Source organism: Sminthopsis crassicaudata, chromosome 4, assembly GCF_048593235.1.
Source record: "Sminthopsis crassicaudata isolate SCR6 chromosome 4, ASM4859323v1, whole genome shotgun sequence".
Classification (NCBI taxonomy): domain Eukaryota; kingdom Metazoa; phylum Chordata; class Mammalia; order Dasyuromorphia; family Dasyuridae; genus Sminthopsis; species Sminthopsis crassicaudata.
Genome location: NC_133620.1, coordinates 164,387,678 through 164,403,080, shown reverse-complemented (window position 1 = coordinate 164,403,080; position 15,403 = coordinate 164,387,678).

The following is a 15,403-nucleotide window of genomic DNA, read 5'->3' as shown; positions in this document are numbered from 1 at the left end:
CTTTAAAATGAGCTGAGGCTATAGAGCAGGTATGCTTCACCGTGGTCAAATCAAATCAAGTCAAAAAATCAATACACATTTGTTAAGGACCTACTATGTATTAGATACCATACTCAGATTTGGGAAAACAAAATGGTGGAGAAAGTCTTTTCTTTCAAAGAACTTCCAGACTGACAACCCCCCAGTCCCACTCACTCACTAATAGATTTCAGAAGTTCCATTCATGAATTTGGATAGGAAAGAGCATCACATTTTAACTTTCACTAATGTCACTGAAAATTAGCATATATTTTAATTACTAAAACATATTCACACATTATTGTGGAAGGGGTCCATAGACTTCACCAGACTGCCAGAATATATGGCATACACAAAAAGACTTAAATACTTTGCCATAGAAGAAAGCTAATAACAAAAAAAAAAAAAAAAAGCCCTTTTTTAAAAACAGCTAAAGAAGAGAATTTCAAAGGGATGCTCATCAGGAGCTGATGATAATGGATAAAGGATAGAAGGTAGACTTGCCCAATTCTTTTATGTTGTGTTTTTTTTTTTTTTCTGCCAAAGCTAATGTTTTTGCCCTGGAAAGGTGAGAATAGTAAGGATGGGGAAAAGTGGTTTAGAGAAAATTAAAGTACAAAATACCTGGTTACTTTATGTGTTCAAGTCACAAAATCATTATAAGCTAAATGAAGGGTACTGAAAGAATTACAAAATGTATTGAGTGAGCTTTGAAAGTTCATGGAGAATTAGAGAAGTTATTTCAGAATTGGACAAGGAAAAATAAAGTGATTTTCCTCCCACCAAAAAAAGGAAGATAAGTATATCTACAAAATACAGATAAATAAGATTTTGGTTCCATGCAAAATTCTAAAGTGTATATATATTAAAGTGGCTAAGTTTGTGCATAGACATATATTACTAAGAGGTAGTATGACTTTATCATAAAAAAGACACAATAAATTATTTGTTTGGTATATCAGTGAAATGACATATATGAAATGATTTACCTAGATTTTAGCAAGCTTTGGCAAATGCTATTCTTGTGGGAAAAAATGGAAAGATGTTCAACAATAAATTAGGTGGATTTAATGCCATAAAATGACTGGATTCATCAAGTAACTATCAATGGTTCAAGATCAATTTGGAAAGAGGTTTGAATGGAATGTCCTAGGACTGAGCTTTGCCCTTTGCTATTGAACATTTTATCAAGTTGGAGTTTTATCAACTTTTATCAATTTTTATCAGCTTTATGAGTTGGATAGAGGTGTAAATGGCATACTTATAAAATTTAATAATATGAGAAGCTGAAAGGAATATTTAGGATATTTGATGACAGAATTTGGATTGGGAAAGATCTTCACAGACTAAAATCCAATAAAGATATTTATGAAGTCTTTCTCTTGGGATCAGAAACATCAGCATCACAGGTATAAATTGAAGAAATCATGGAAAGATAAAAATTCATTTAGAAAAATAAAAAGATTTGAGAAATTTAGTAAATTGAATGATCAAGTGAGTCAGAAGTGAAATTCAACATTCTTCATCAGCCAAGAAAATTAACATGATTTTTTTGACCTTGTGTATATTGTGTGTATTGATGTAGAGGTAGCCAGGTGGTGCATTAGATAGAATTCTGAAACTAGAATCAGGAAGAGTCATCTTCCTGAATTTAAATAGGGCCTTAAATACCTATTAGTTATGTGACTTTAGGTAAGATGTTAAACCTTGTTTGCCTCAGTTTCCTCATCTGTAAAATGTCCTGGAGAAAAAAAAAATTACAAACTATTCCAGTATCTCTGCCAAGAAAAATCCAAAAATGGGATCATGAAGAGTCAGACCCAATTGAACAACAAGAGTAAAATTGGTCTAAGGAAGTGCTAATTCCTTTGTAGTCTGCTTTATACTACATTTGGAATAGATTTTCAGTTCTGGGGACTGCACGGAAGAAAGTTATGATAAGCTAGACAAAATTTTAAAAATATCTAGGAGACACTGACCAGAATGGTCAGTTGAATTTATTTCATATGAGGAGAGGTTGAGGAGATGAAGATTTTTAATTTAGAAAAGAGAAAATACAAGGGGGATGAGTAATAGAGTCAAATATTTGAAGAGTTATCAAGAAAGAGAGAACAGGTTTCTTCTGCTTAGCCTCAGGGGACAGAAGTGGGGATGATGGATGAAAACTATAAAGTGGAAAATTTGTTTGGTATCAGATATGTGTTTGAAAGAAGAGGGAATTTCCTTCTAATAAAGTTATCTCAATATAGTATAGGATCCCTCAGAAGGTGATATATTTTTCCTCAGTGTAAGTTTCCAAGCAAGGCTGACTATCTATTAAATATTATAAAGGAGTGATTTCTAAGGTCTTTTCTAACTCTAAGATTTTGTGTTTGTTAAAAAAAATACTGTAATTCAAAATACTCATTGATTTAATACAAAATCTGGTACCAATAATGAAGATAATTTAAGCTTAGAATTCCAAGCAATTATGAGTGGAATTTTAAAACTGAGGCAAAACCATGGCTCAATTCCAAATAACAATTTACTGCAATATATGAGTAATGTTTCTTTTTTTTAATGTTGCCATCTTAACAAGAAACATTATTTAATTTTGGCAGATTTTTAAAATTTTGGGCAGTTTTTTAAAAGAAAAATTCATTTTACATTATACTATATAAATTGAAAAGTTTGTGTTTGTGATCTTAATAATTTTATTCATAATTTATTAAAACCTTATAGTTTTTACAAGTATGAAAATGTGTGATCTTTTTTAATAGTTTTTTTATTTTTAAAATATATGCACAGAAAATTTGACATCATTGACCCTTGCATAGCCTTGTATTTCAGATTTTCTCTTCCTTCCCTCACTCCCTTTCCTAGACAGAAAACAATACAAGATATGTTAAACATGTTATAATACATATCAAATACAATATGTATAAACATATTTATGCAATTCTCTTTTTTCACTTCTTTTTTATTAATTTTTATAATTATAACATTTTCTTTGACAGTACATATGCATAGGTAATTTTTAATTTTTTTTTTTACAACATTATCCCTTGTACTCCCTTCTTTTCTGAATTTTTCCCCTCCTTCCCTCCACTCCCTCCCCTAGATGGCAGGCGTGCCCATACATATTAAATATCTTATAGTATATCCTAGGTACAATATATATGTGCAGAACCGAATTTTGTTGTTGTTGTTGTTGTTGCAAAGGAAGGATTGTATTCGGAAGGTAAAAATAATCTGGGAAGGAAAACAAAACAAAACAAACAAACAAAAAAACAATGCTCATAGTTTATACTCATTTCCCAGTGTTCCTTTTCTGGATGTAGCTGATTCTGTCCATCATTGATCCATTGGAATTGGATTAGCTCTTCTCTATGTTGAAGATATCCACTTCCATCAGAATATATCCTCATACAGTATCATTGTTGAAGTGTATAATGATCCCCTAGTTCTGCTCGTTTCACTCAGCATCAGTTGATGTAAGTCTCTCCAAGCCTCTCTGTATTCATCCTGTTGGTCATTTCTTCTAGAACAATAATATTCCATAACATTCATATACCATAATTTACCCAACCATTCTCTAATTGATGGACATCCATTCATTTTCCAGTTTCTAGCCACTACAAAAAGGGCTGCCACAAACATTTTGGCACATACAGGTCCCTTTCCCTTCTTTAGCATTTCCTTGGGTCAAAGGGTATGCACATTTTGATAACTTTTTGGGCATAATTCCAGATTGCTCTCCAGAATGGTTGGATTCTTTCACAATTCCACCAACAATGTCATCAGTGTCCCAGTTTTCCCACAGCCCTTCCAACATTCATTCTTAGCCAATCTGACAGGTGTGTAATGATATCTCAGAGTTGTCTTAATTTGCATTTCTCTGATCAATAGTGATTTGGAACACTCGTTCATATGTGTTAGGATTACTAGGTGAGAACTCAGGTTGTCTGGATAGTGACAAGGTCAGAATTCAGGTTGTCTGGACAATTACAAGGTGAGAACTCAGGTTGACTTGATAGAAGGAGCAAGCTCATTGGCTGAAGTGGTTCTTCCCAGAAGCCCTTGCATTATCCCACGCCCATTCTCTGGGAGGATAAAAGAGAGGACACCCAGAGATAGAGGAGGTCTCTGCATTACATCAGGCCTGACGGGGCTCTCTGCAGGAAGGGAAGTCACTTCTCTGGACAAGAGTTAACAGCAACTGCCTGGAGACAATGGTTCACTACAGGAAGAAGAATCTGTCTGAGAGATTTGAGTAGACACAGCAGATCTCTTCCCAGAGAGCGATCCGGCAGCTTCTAGAGACGACAGCTCGCTACAATTGGCGCCCAATGTGGGGCAAGGACTTTTGCTTATCCTGACAAGAGGAGCTAGACCAGACCTTTGCACATATGAGTGGAAATAGTTTTAATTTCAGCATCTGAAAATTGTCTGTTCATATCATTTGACCATTTATCAATTGGAGAATGGCTTGATTTCTTATAAATTAAAGTCAATTCTTTGTATATTTTGGAGATGAGGCCTTTATCAGAACCTTTAACTGTAAAAATGTTTTCTCAATTTGTTACTTCCCTTCTAATCTTGTTTGCATTAGTTTTGTTTGTGCAGAAACTTTCTAATTTTGTGTAATCAAAATTTTCTATTTTGTGATCAATAATGGTCTCTAGTTCTCCCTTGGACACAAACTCCTTCCTCCTCCACAATTCGGAGAGGCAAACTATCCCATGTTCCTCCAATTTATTTATGATTTCATTCTTTATGCCTAAATCTTGGACCCATTTTGATTTTCTTAGTATGTGGTGTTAAATGTGGGTCCATGCCTAGTTTCTGCCATTATGCAATTCTCTTGCTGCACAAGAAAAATCATATAAAAACCAGAAAGTAAATGAGTAAAAAAAACAAAGTGCAATAGAAAAACAACAAAAAGAGTGAGAATGTTATGTTGTAATCCACACTCAGTTCCCACATCTCTGGATGTAAATGGCTCTCTTCATCAGAAGATCATTGGAATTGTCATCAATCATCTCATTATTGGAAAGATTCATGTTCTTCAGAATTGATTGTCATATAATATTGAAGTTGTTGTGTACAATATTCTCCTGGTTCTGCTCATTTCACTTAGCAGCAATTCATGTAAATCTCTCCAGGCCTCTCTAAAATCATCCTCTTGATAATTCCTCATAAAACGATTATATTCCATAACATTCATATACCATAACTTGTTCAGCCATTCTCCAAATGATGGGCATCCACTCAGTTTTCACTTTCTTGCCACTACAAAAAGGGCTGTCACAAACATTTTTGCACATGTGGGTCCCTTTCTTTCCTTTAAAATCTCTTTGTGTATAGGCTCAATAGAAACACTGTTGCTATGATCAGAAATAATTTTAATTTCTTCATCTGAAAATTGTCTGTTCATATCCTTTGACTATTTATCAATTGAAGAATGGCTTGGATTCCCATAAATTTGAGTCCATTCTCTATACATTTTAGAAATGAAACCATTATCAGAACCCTTAAATGTAAAAATTATTTCCCAATTTATTGCTTCCCTTCTGATCTTGTCTGCAATAGTTTTGTTTGTACAAAACCTTTTTAATTTAATATAATCAAAATCATCTCTCTGGTGTTCAATTATGAGTTCTAGTTTTTCTTTGGACAGAAATTCCTCCCTTTTCCACAGATCTGAGAGGTAAATTATCCTATGTTCTGCTAATTTACTTATAATATCACTCTTTATGTCTAAATTATTAACCCATTTAGATCTTATCTTGGTATGTGGTACTAGATGTAGGTACAATGTCTAGTTTCTTCCATACTAATTTCCAATTTTTCCAGCAGTTTTTGTCAAATAGTGAATTCTCATCCCAAAAGCTAGAGTCCTTGTGTTTGTCAAACATTAGATTGCTATAGTTATTGACTATTTTGTCCTGTGATCCTAACCTATTCCATTAATCAATTACTCTGTTTCTTAACCAGTATCAAATGATTTTGATGACTGCTGCTTTATACTGTAGTTTTAGGTCTAGTACAACTAGGCCACCTTCATTAGCATTTTTTCATTAATTCCCTTGAAATTCTTGACCTTTTGTTCTTCTAAATGAACTTTGTTACTAATTTTTTCTAGATCTGTAAAATAATTTCTTGGGAGTTTGATTGATATGGCACTAAATAAGTAGATTAATTTAGGTAGTATTTTGATTTTTATAATATTCACTCGGCCTACCCATGATCACTTGATATTTTTCCAACTGATTAGATCTGTCTTAATTTGTGTGGAAAGTGTTTTGTAATTGTGTTCATATAGTTCCTGACTTTCCCTTGGCAGATAGATTCCCAAATATGTTATCCTATAGACAGTTATTTTTAATGGAATTTCTTTTTATATCTCTTGCTGCTGAACTTTATTGGTAATATCTAAAAATGCTGATATTTTATGTGGATTTATTTTGTATCCTGCAACTTTGCTGAAGTTGTGGATTGTTTCTAGTAGTTTTTTAGTTGATTCTCTAGGGTTCTCTAAGTATACCATCATATCATCTGCAAAGAGTGATAATTTGGTTTCCTCATTACCTACTCTAATTCCTTTAATAAGAGTAATGTTTTTGCCAACATCATTCCTACTAAAAACTCTTGAGAGTATAGAAATAAATGGACTATTCCTTAGAATAATCAGGAGCATATATTTAAGACCGTCAGTAAGCATAATATGCAATAGAAATAAACTACAACCTTTCCCAGTAAGATCAGAAGTGAAACAAGGTTGCCCACTATCACCATTACTATTCAATATAGTACTAGAAACGCTAGCCTCGGCAATAAGAGCCGAGAAAGAGATTCAAGGAATTAGAGTAGGAAATGAGGAAATCAAACTATCACTTTTTGCAGATGACATGATGGTATACTTAGAGAACCCCAAAGACTCTGCTAAAAAGCTACTAGAAATAATTCAAAATTTCAGCAAAGTGGCAGGATACAAAATAAATCCACATAAATCCTCAGCATTTTTATATATCACTAACAAAATGCAACAGCAAGAGATACAAAGAGAAATTCCATTCCAAACAAATGTTGAGAGTATAAAGTATTTGGGAATCCATCTACCAAAGAAAAGTCAGGAATTATATGAGAAAAATTACAAAACACTTGCCACAAAAATAAAATCAGATTTAAATAATTGGAAAGACATTCAGTGCTCTTGGATAGGCCGAGCGAATATAATAAAGATGACAATACTCCCCAAACTAATCTATTTATTTAGTGCTATACCAATCAGACTCCCAAGAAACTATTTTAATGACCTAGAAAAAATAACAACAAAATTCATATGGAAGAATAAAAGGTCGAGAATTGCAAAGGCACTAATGAAAAAAAACTCAGAGGAAGGTGGTCTAAGTGTACCTGATCTAAAGCTATATTATATAGCAGCAGTCACCAAAACCATTTGGTATTGGCTAAGAAATAGACCGGTAGATCAGTGGAACAGATTAGATACAAAGGACAAAAAAGGGTACATCTATAGCAATCTAATCTTTGACAAACCCAAAGATACCAACATCAGGGATAAAAATTCATTATTTGGAAAAAACTGTTGGGAAAACTGGAAATTAATATGGCAGAAATTAGATATGGATCCACACTTAACACCATATACCAAGATAAGATCAAAATGGGTCCATGATCTAGGCATAAAGAGGGAGATAATAAATAGATTAGAGGAACAGAGGATAGTCTACCTCTCAGACTTGTGGAGGAGGAAGGAATTTATGACCAGAGGAGAACTAGAGATCATTATTGATCACAAAATAGAAGATTTTGATTACATCAAACTAAAAAGTTTCTGTACAAACAATACTAATGCAAACAAGATTAGAAGGGAAGTAACAAATTGGGAAAATATTTTTAAAAGTAAAGGTTCTGACAAAGGTCTCATTTCCAAAATATATAGAGAACTGACCCTAATTTATAAGAAACCGAACCATTCTCCAATTGATAAATGGTCAAAGGATATGAACAGACAATTCTCAGATGAAGAAATTGAAACTATATCCACTCACATGAAAGAGTGTTCCAAATCACTACTGATCAGAGAAATGCAAATTAAGACAACTCTGAGATACCACTACACACCTGTCAGATTGGCTAAGATGACAGGAACAAATAATGATGAATGTTGGAGGGGATGTGGGGAAACTGGGACACTAATGCATTGTTGGTGGAGTTGCGAAAGAATCCAGCCATTCTGGAGAGCAATCTGGAATTATGCCCAAAAAGCTATCAAACTGTGCATACCCTTTGACCCAGCAGTGCTACTACTGGGCTTATATCCCAAAGAAATACTAAAGAGCGGAAAGAGACATATATGTGCCAAAATGTTTGTGGCAGCTCTTTTTGTTGTAGCTAGAAACTGGAAGATGAATGGATGTCCATCAGTTGGAGAATGGTTGGGTAAATTATGGTATATGAAGGTTATGGAATATTATTGCTCTGTAAGAAATGACCAGCAGGAGGAATACAGAGAGGCCTGGAGAGACTTACATGAACTGATACAGAGTGAAATGAGCAGAACCAGAAGATCACTATACACTTCAACAACAATACTGTATGAGGATGTATTCTGATGGAAGTGGAAATCTTCAACATAAAGAAAAGCCAACTCACTTCCAGTTGATCAATGATGGACAGAGGTAGCTACACCCAGAGAAGAAACACTGGGAAGTGAATGTAAATTGTTAGCACTAATATCTGTCTGCCCAGGTTACATGTACCTTCGGAATCTAATGTTTATTGTGCAACAAGAAAATGATATTCACACACATGTATTGTATCTAGGTTATATTGCAACACATGTAAAATGTATGGGATTGCCTGTCATCAGGGGGAGGGAATAGAGGGAGGGGGGGATAATTTGGAAAAATGAATACAAGGGATAATATTATTAAAAAAAAAATATATATATATAATAAAAATTATTAATATTAAAAAAAAGAGTAATGTTTTTAGTTAATTAAACTGGAGATTCTTACCAGGTAAAATAATGATTTTTTAAAATCTTTTGGTTAAAACCCTAAATGACATAGTTTCAGATTCTCTTTCTAACTATATCACATGCCACTATTCTTCATTCACCAGTCAAAATAGTCCATTAGCTATTCCTCAATTTTGTTTTTCCTGTAAAGTCTTTTTTTTTTTTTTTTTTTTTTGGATGAGGCAATTGCAGTTAAGTGACTTGCCCAGGGTCACATAGCTAGGTGATTATAAAGTCTTGAAAATCAACTTTCCATGCAAAAAGTTTCTCCTCCTTCAGGGCCCAGATTAAATGCTAAAATTGCATCCAAAAAGTTTTTCCTGAATTCTCTCTTCTTTCCACATCCACTTGGAATTCCACATCCACTTAGAATTAATGTTCTCTGCCTCCTCAAATCTTCCTGCTCACATCATTTTTGAACTTTTTTTGTGAGATTTATTAAAACTTATAGTCATACATTTATTTGTCTTAGTCTTCCTACATACATTTGAGAATAAGTCCCTTGAAGACAAGGCCTGTTCTGTTTTACTTTTGTATCTCTTCAAATGCTCACTACAGTATCCTGAAGATAGCATTCAAGATGTTGAATTGAACAAAATTTTGTAAACAAATATTAAAATCATGGAAGAACAAATCAAATAACATAACTACTAACAATATAATATTTTACATCTTTGGTTGCAGTGGGGAAAAACATTAAAGGTATGCTTCACAATGAAATTGTTGCTCTAAGGAGCTCAAAATTGAAAAAAATAGTATTATTTAATATAGTAATATTAAAGATATAGTTGGCATTTCAGGTTTACCATGATTTGCCAGTTGTAACTTGCCACTGAGTTGACAGCCAAACTCTATACATCAAAATTACTAAGAAGGGTGGGTCAATTTTTCTTTATCCCTGAAATTTGATATCCATGCTAAGAGCCTCATTCATCCTGTCTTTGTGTGAGGGTAAAGCAATGAATAGCTGATAATATTCTTAAGCATACAATTAAGAAACCCAGCTTAATGAATTGGCTTACAGATGTCAGCTTTTAACCAGAAAAAATGTTAAGAGACTAAGAACAAAGTCTGTTTTTTGTAAATCAATTTGAAAAAGTGCACAAAACATCTTGAAAATTATGTTCTCTCTCAGTATATTTATGAGATAATCATTTGTCAAGCCCTTTTCATAATTAAAACAAAACAAAACAAAACAAAAAACCAACTATGTTATAGCTATCACAGATCGTCAAAATTGGAAGGGACATCTGAAGGCATTCTAACTTAACTTATACCTTAAAAAGGACCTATTTTGTACTATTCCATTCTGTTGGAGTAGTATTGTAGTATTCCAGTCTCTGGTTGAAAGCTTGCAGTGATGTAGAATTCAATATATATTGATCTATCTCAGTTCATTTTGAAGAAGTTGTAAGTTTTAGTTTTATTTTTTTCCCTCTTGGAGAGAAAATTTGCATCTACTATATCCTGCAATATTGTCCCTAGTTCTCCCTTTTGGACGAAGTAAAATATATGTAATCCTTCTTACACATAATAGCCTTTAAAATGCTTGAGGACAGTTATCATGTCCCATATATTTTTTTTTTCTCTTCAAGACTTACCCACTCCCTCTTCCAACTGATTCCTGTTTGATATGATTTGAAATCTCTTCACTACTCTGTCTTCTAAATATACAATAACTTGTCAATGTCCTTAAATTGAAGTATCTAGAACCAAACATAGTTATCTAAATGTTTTGAATTAATTTATCCAGATGAGGTCTTTGTAGGGTGATGTATAGTTGTACTATAATCTCAATCATTCTTGATATAATATTTTTGTTCATGTAGCCATTATTGTCTCATTACTGTTAACCTTCACTTAACTATTCAATTTCAATTTCCTCCTCTATAAAATGGAGATAATAATAACACCTAGCTTGCAAAATTGTTTTGAGTTCTAAATGAGATAGCACATATAAAGAGTTTTCAAAACTTTTAAGTATTATATAAATTCTAGCTATTATATTATTTTAGATGAAGTAAGATTAGTACCACAGACCTAGTAATTGACTTGGATTTATATATCTAAAAAGGCTAAACTACCTGATATTTTAATCTTCTTTATTACAGAAGGAACACCTTGTTCCAGATAGTAGTGTGATCTAATAAAAAGAAGAAATAAAAATTACTTATTAAACACTTATTAGAACCAGGTACTATACTAAGCATTGGAGATACAAAAAGAAATCTAGATAGTCCCTGATCTCAAGAAGCTTATATTCTTATGAGGAAAGAATCATATATAGTGATATCTAGGAAAATAAATTGTAATCTGGTAAATCAGAAAGATTGTGAGCAACAGTAATAATAATAGCTCATATTTACTGATACTTTAAGACATACAAGGTTTTTTTTTTTTTTACAAATATCTCATTTTATCCTTATAACAATCATAGGAAGTGATATTATTATCCCAATCTGTCTACTGCCTTTATTTCCTTTCCTCTCACTCATTCCTCAAACTTTTACAACCTGGGTTTTGACATTAACACTCAGCTGAAACTGAGTTACTAATTCCCAAAGTTACTAATGATCATTAGTTGATAAATCTCTAGTTTTTCTCACTCTTCATTCTTTTCAACCTAATTATTACATTTGAAACTAGTAGCCACCATCTTTTGGATAATCTTTCCCATTAGAGTTTTCATGATACTATTCTCTCTTGTCTAATGACTACAACTTCTTAGTCTCCTTGGATGCTTCATCAGTCTTATTATGCTCTTTTCACTTTAGGTGTTCTACATGCTGCTGTCTTGCCCCCCCCCCCCCATTCATTCTCTGCCTACCCCATACTCACTCTCTCAGTAACTTAATGATATCCCATAGGTTAACTATTGTCTCTTTTGAGATGACTCATATCTGTATATAAATGCATGCATGTAGAATGTACAGACATATGTGCACATGTGTAACTGTTGCATATGTATGTTCACATGTGTATAGGTATATTAATAAATATGCATACATATGCATATATGTATTGTGTGAATATGTGTGTGTGCACATACATATTTGCCCATACTTCTCTAATCTCTGTTCTTGATCTTTATTCCTACCTAATCATTTGTATACTGGATATTTCAAAATAGATTTCCTTGAGATTTCAAATTTGACGTTTTTCAACAGAACTCATTATCTTTCTCCCCAAGCCTTTCCAAACATTCCTATTTGTGTCAAAAGCACCTTCATTCTTTTAGAAACAATGGATCATAATGTCCAATTATCCTAGCTATACTCCTCACTCCTCTTCAGGTTACATATACATACACTTTGCCAAATCTTGCCATTTTCCGCTTTACTATATTTCTCATGTCTTACCTCTTTTCTCCTCTCATGCACCTAAATTCAAGTGCAGTGCAGGGAATTTTATTTTTAAAATAAATTTAAAAATTCAAATTTGTCAACCACTTATAACTCTTATGACAAATAAACAGTCAAATAAAACAAATTCCCAGAGAAATCATGTTTAAAAATCTGTCTCATCCTTTATATTAAACATCACCTCTCTGTTGGAAGGTGACTAACTTTCATAATTGGTACTCTGAATTCATGGTTGTCCATCTTTGCAATGCTATTACTACATAAATTATTTTCTTGATTCTCCTCCGTTAAAACGTCTTCAGTTCATACAAATCTTCCCAGTTTTCTCTGAAAGTATTGTTTTCATCATCTTTCTCCTGTTAATACTAGTATAACTAGTATAACTACTAGTATACTAGTATGTGATTACCTTCAGTTATGATACTTTATTTAACCTTTCCTCAATTTTTATCACTTTCTAAAATTCTAGTTCTTTGCCACCAAAAAAGAGTATTTACATTTTTTGGTAATATGAGTCTTCTTTTTTGATCTGGGAGATAGGTTCAGTAGCTGCATCGATGTGTTAAATGACATGAACAGTTTAGTAACTTTTGTGGCCCAGTTCCAAATTATGTATCAGAATGGATGGATTATTTCATATCTTTCAGTATATCAATATGCCATTTTTCTACAGTCTCTCCGATTTTTGTCATTTCCCCTTTTTTGTCATCTTTACAATGTTACTGGATGTGAAATAGAACTTCAAAATTGTTTAATATGTATTTTCCTGATTATTAGTTGACTTAAATATTTCTTTATATTGCTAAAGAAAACTTAGATATAGTCTCTTGAAAACTGCCTGCTCATATACTTTGACCATCTAGGATTGGTGAACGGCTCTTATATTTGAATCAACTTGATATATATCAGCTTGGAAATGAAAACTATTAGTAAAACTTGCTATGAAGATACTTTTTCTCTGTTACCTATATTATTGTAACATTCTCTTGTTTTCTATGCTTCAATTCACTTAACACTCCAGTATATCCCAAAATGTGGTTCTAAACTAATTTTCCTTAACTAAAGATCTGATCATGTCATCCCCTACTAAAGCAGCTTCAAAGGTTTCCAATTCCTTCTTAGAACAACTATAAGCTCATCTAGTTAGCCTTTAAAGCCTTATACAGTTTCTCTTCCCAGATTATTTTTACCTTGTGAATACAATCCTTCCTTTGCAACAACAACAACAACAAAATTCGGTTCTGCACATATATATTGTACTTAAGATATACTATAAGATATTTAATATGCATGGGAATGCTTGCCATCTAGGGGAGGGGGTGAAGGGAAGGAGGGGAAAAACTTGGAACAGAAGGGAGTACGAGGGATAATGTTGTAAAAAAAAAATTACCTATGCATATGTACTGCTAAAGAAAATGTTATAATTATAAAAATTATTTTAAAAAAATGCTTAATAAAAATAAATTTAAAAAAAGAAGAAAAAAAAAAAGATTTGATAGAATTTACTTATTAAAAAAAAAAAGCCTTATACAACTTGGTCCTAACTGATTTTTCCATCATCACTGGACATTATTCCCTTTTCCACACACTGTAAGGTAGACAAAATGGCCTCCACTTTACACTTGGTACTCCATTTCCCATCTCTGTGCCTTTCCGAATTGGTAGTGCCACATTCCTGGGAGGTATTCCCTCCTTAATTCTTCCTAATTAATTATTTCCTTCTTTTAAGATGCAGTTCAAACATTATTATATGCATGCCCCTTTACTACTATTTGCCCTCTTTTCCAAAATAACTTCCATTTAACACATGCACACATACATATGAATGTGTTTATTATACACAAATGCTTATAAATGTACTTGTATATAAATATTTATAATATGTATAATATATACATGTATTTGAACTTTTAATTTTATATGTATGCTTTCATATATGTATATATGTTTATATATATATTCTTTACATGTATACTTTTTTCATGTATATACTTATTTTCTTTTCTTGAGAGTAAAAATTGTTTCAATTGGTATCCTCAGAATAGGATCTGCCCAAAGTAAATCTATAATCAATCCTTATTGATTTATTAACAGGGCTTATTGATCAATTGAATGACTATAGGATTTGAGTATGATTTCAAAGACTAAGAAAAAGTTTGGGATTGATGACATTCAAAAGAGCAAATTCAGTAGGACCATAAAGGAAATAACCACATTTTGGGAGCAAGGAGTTAAGTGACTGCTGGGAAAATGGAGGGAATGGGAATTAATTTTTTTTTAAAGAAATTCAGTAATGAAAAAGAAGGAGAGGACAGTAGCTGGAGGGGATGGAATGGTTAAGAGAAGGCTTACTATATAAATGGCCTATAATCAAATAAACTCAGTAATTGTTCACTAAAATAATTTGGAAAGACGACTTTAGAAAGTTTTCATTATAAGGTTGACTTATAATGTATTGGACTATACTTCTGTTCATAAGCATGCAATCCAAGTGGTTTATTGTAATTTAGTAATTTTCCATACATTGACAATGAAAAAGCAAATAAATACCCATGTTAATTAGATCTGAAGAAATGTATTGAAATGATCAAATCTTTCTTCTTTCTACTTCAAAATCAGAGAATGATAATATTTCCTTGTTAGGGAGAGATAAAATGTGAATTTTCTTTCTTACTACTTATTTCTAATCTATATTTCCCATGTCAGCCCATTACCTTGATTGTGTCTATTTTAGAACTTTTTCAGGGAATATTTTTCATTGAGAAAACTTTACATATCTATCCTGAGGAGATAGGACTGACTGCTAGAGCTTAATGAAAGTTTATATCTTAGATTTCATTTTTTTTTTCTTTTTTGAAATCCAAGGTGGTTATAGATTTAACAAATCCAAAAGATCAAAAGTGAGATTATGGGACATCTGAAATATAAAAAAAATTAAAAAATAAATTAAAAAAAAGAGGGATCAGATCAAAGAGAAAAATAAATGAGAAAAATCTAG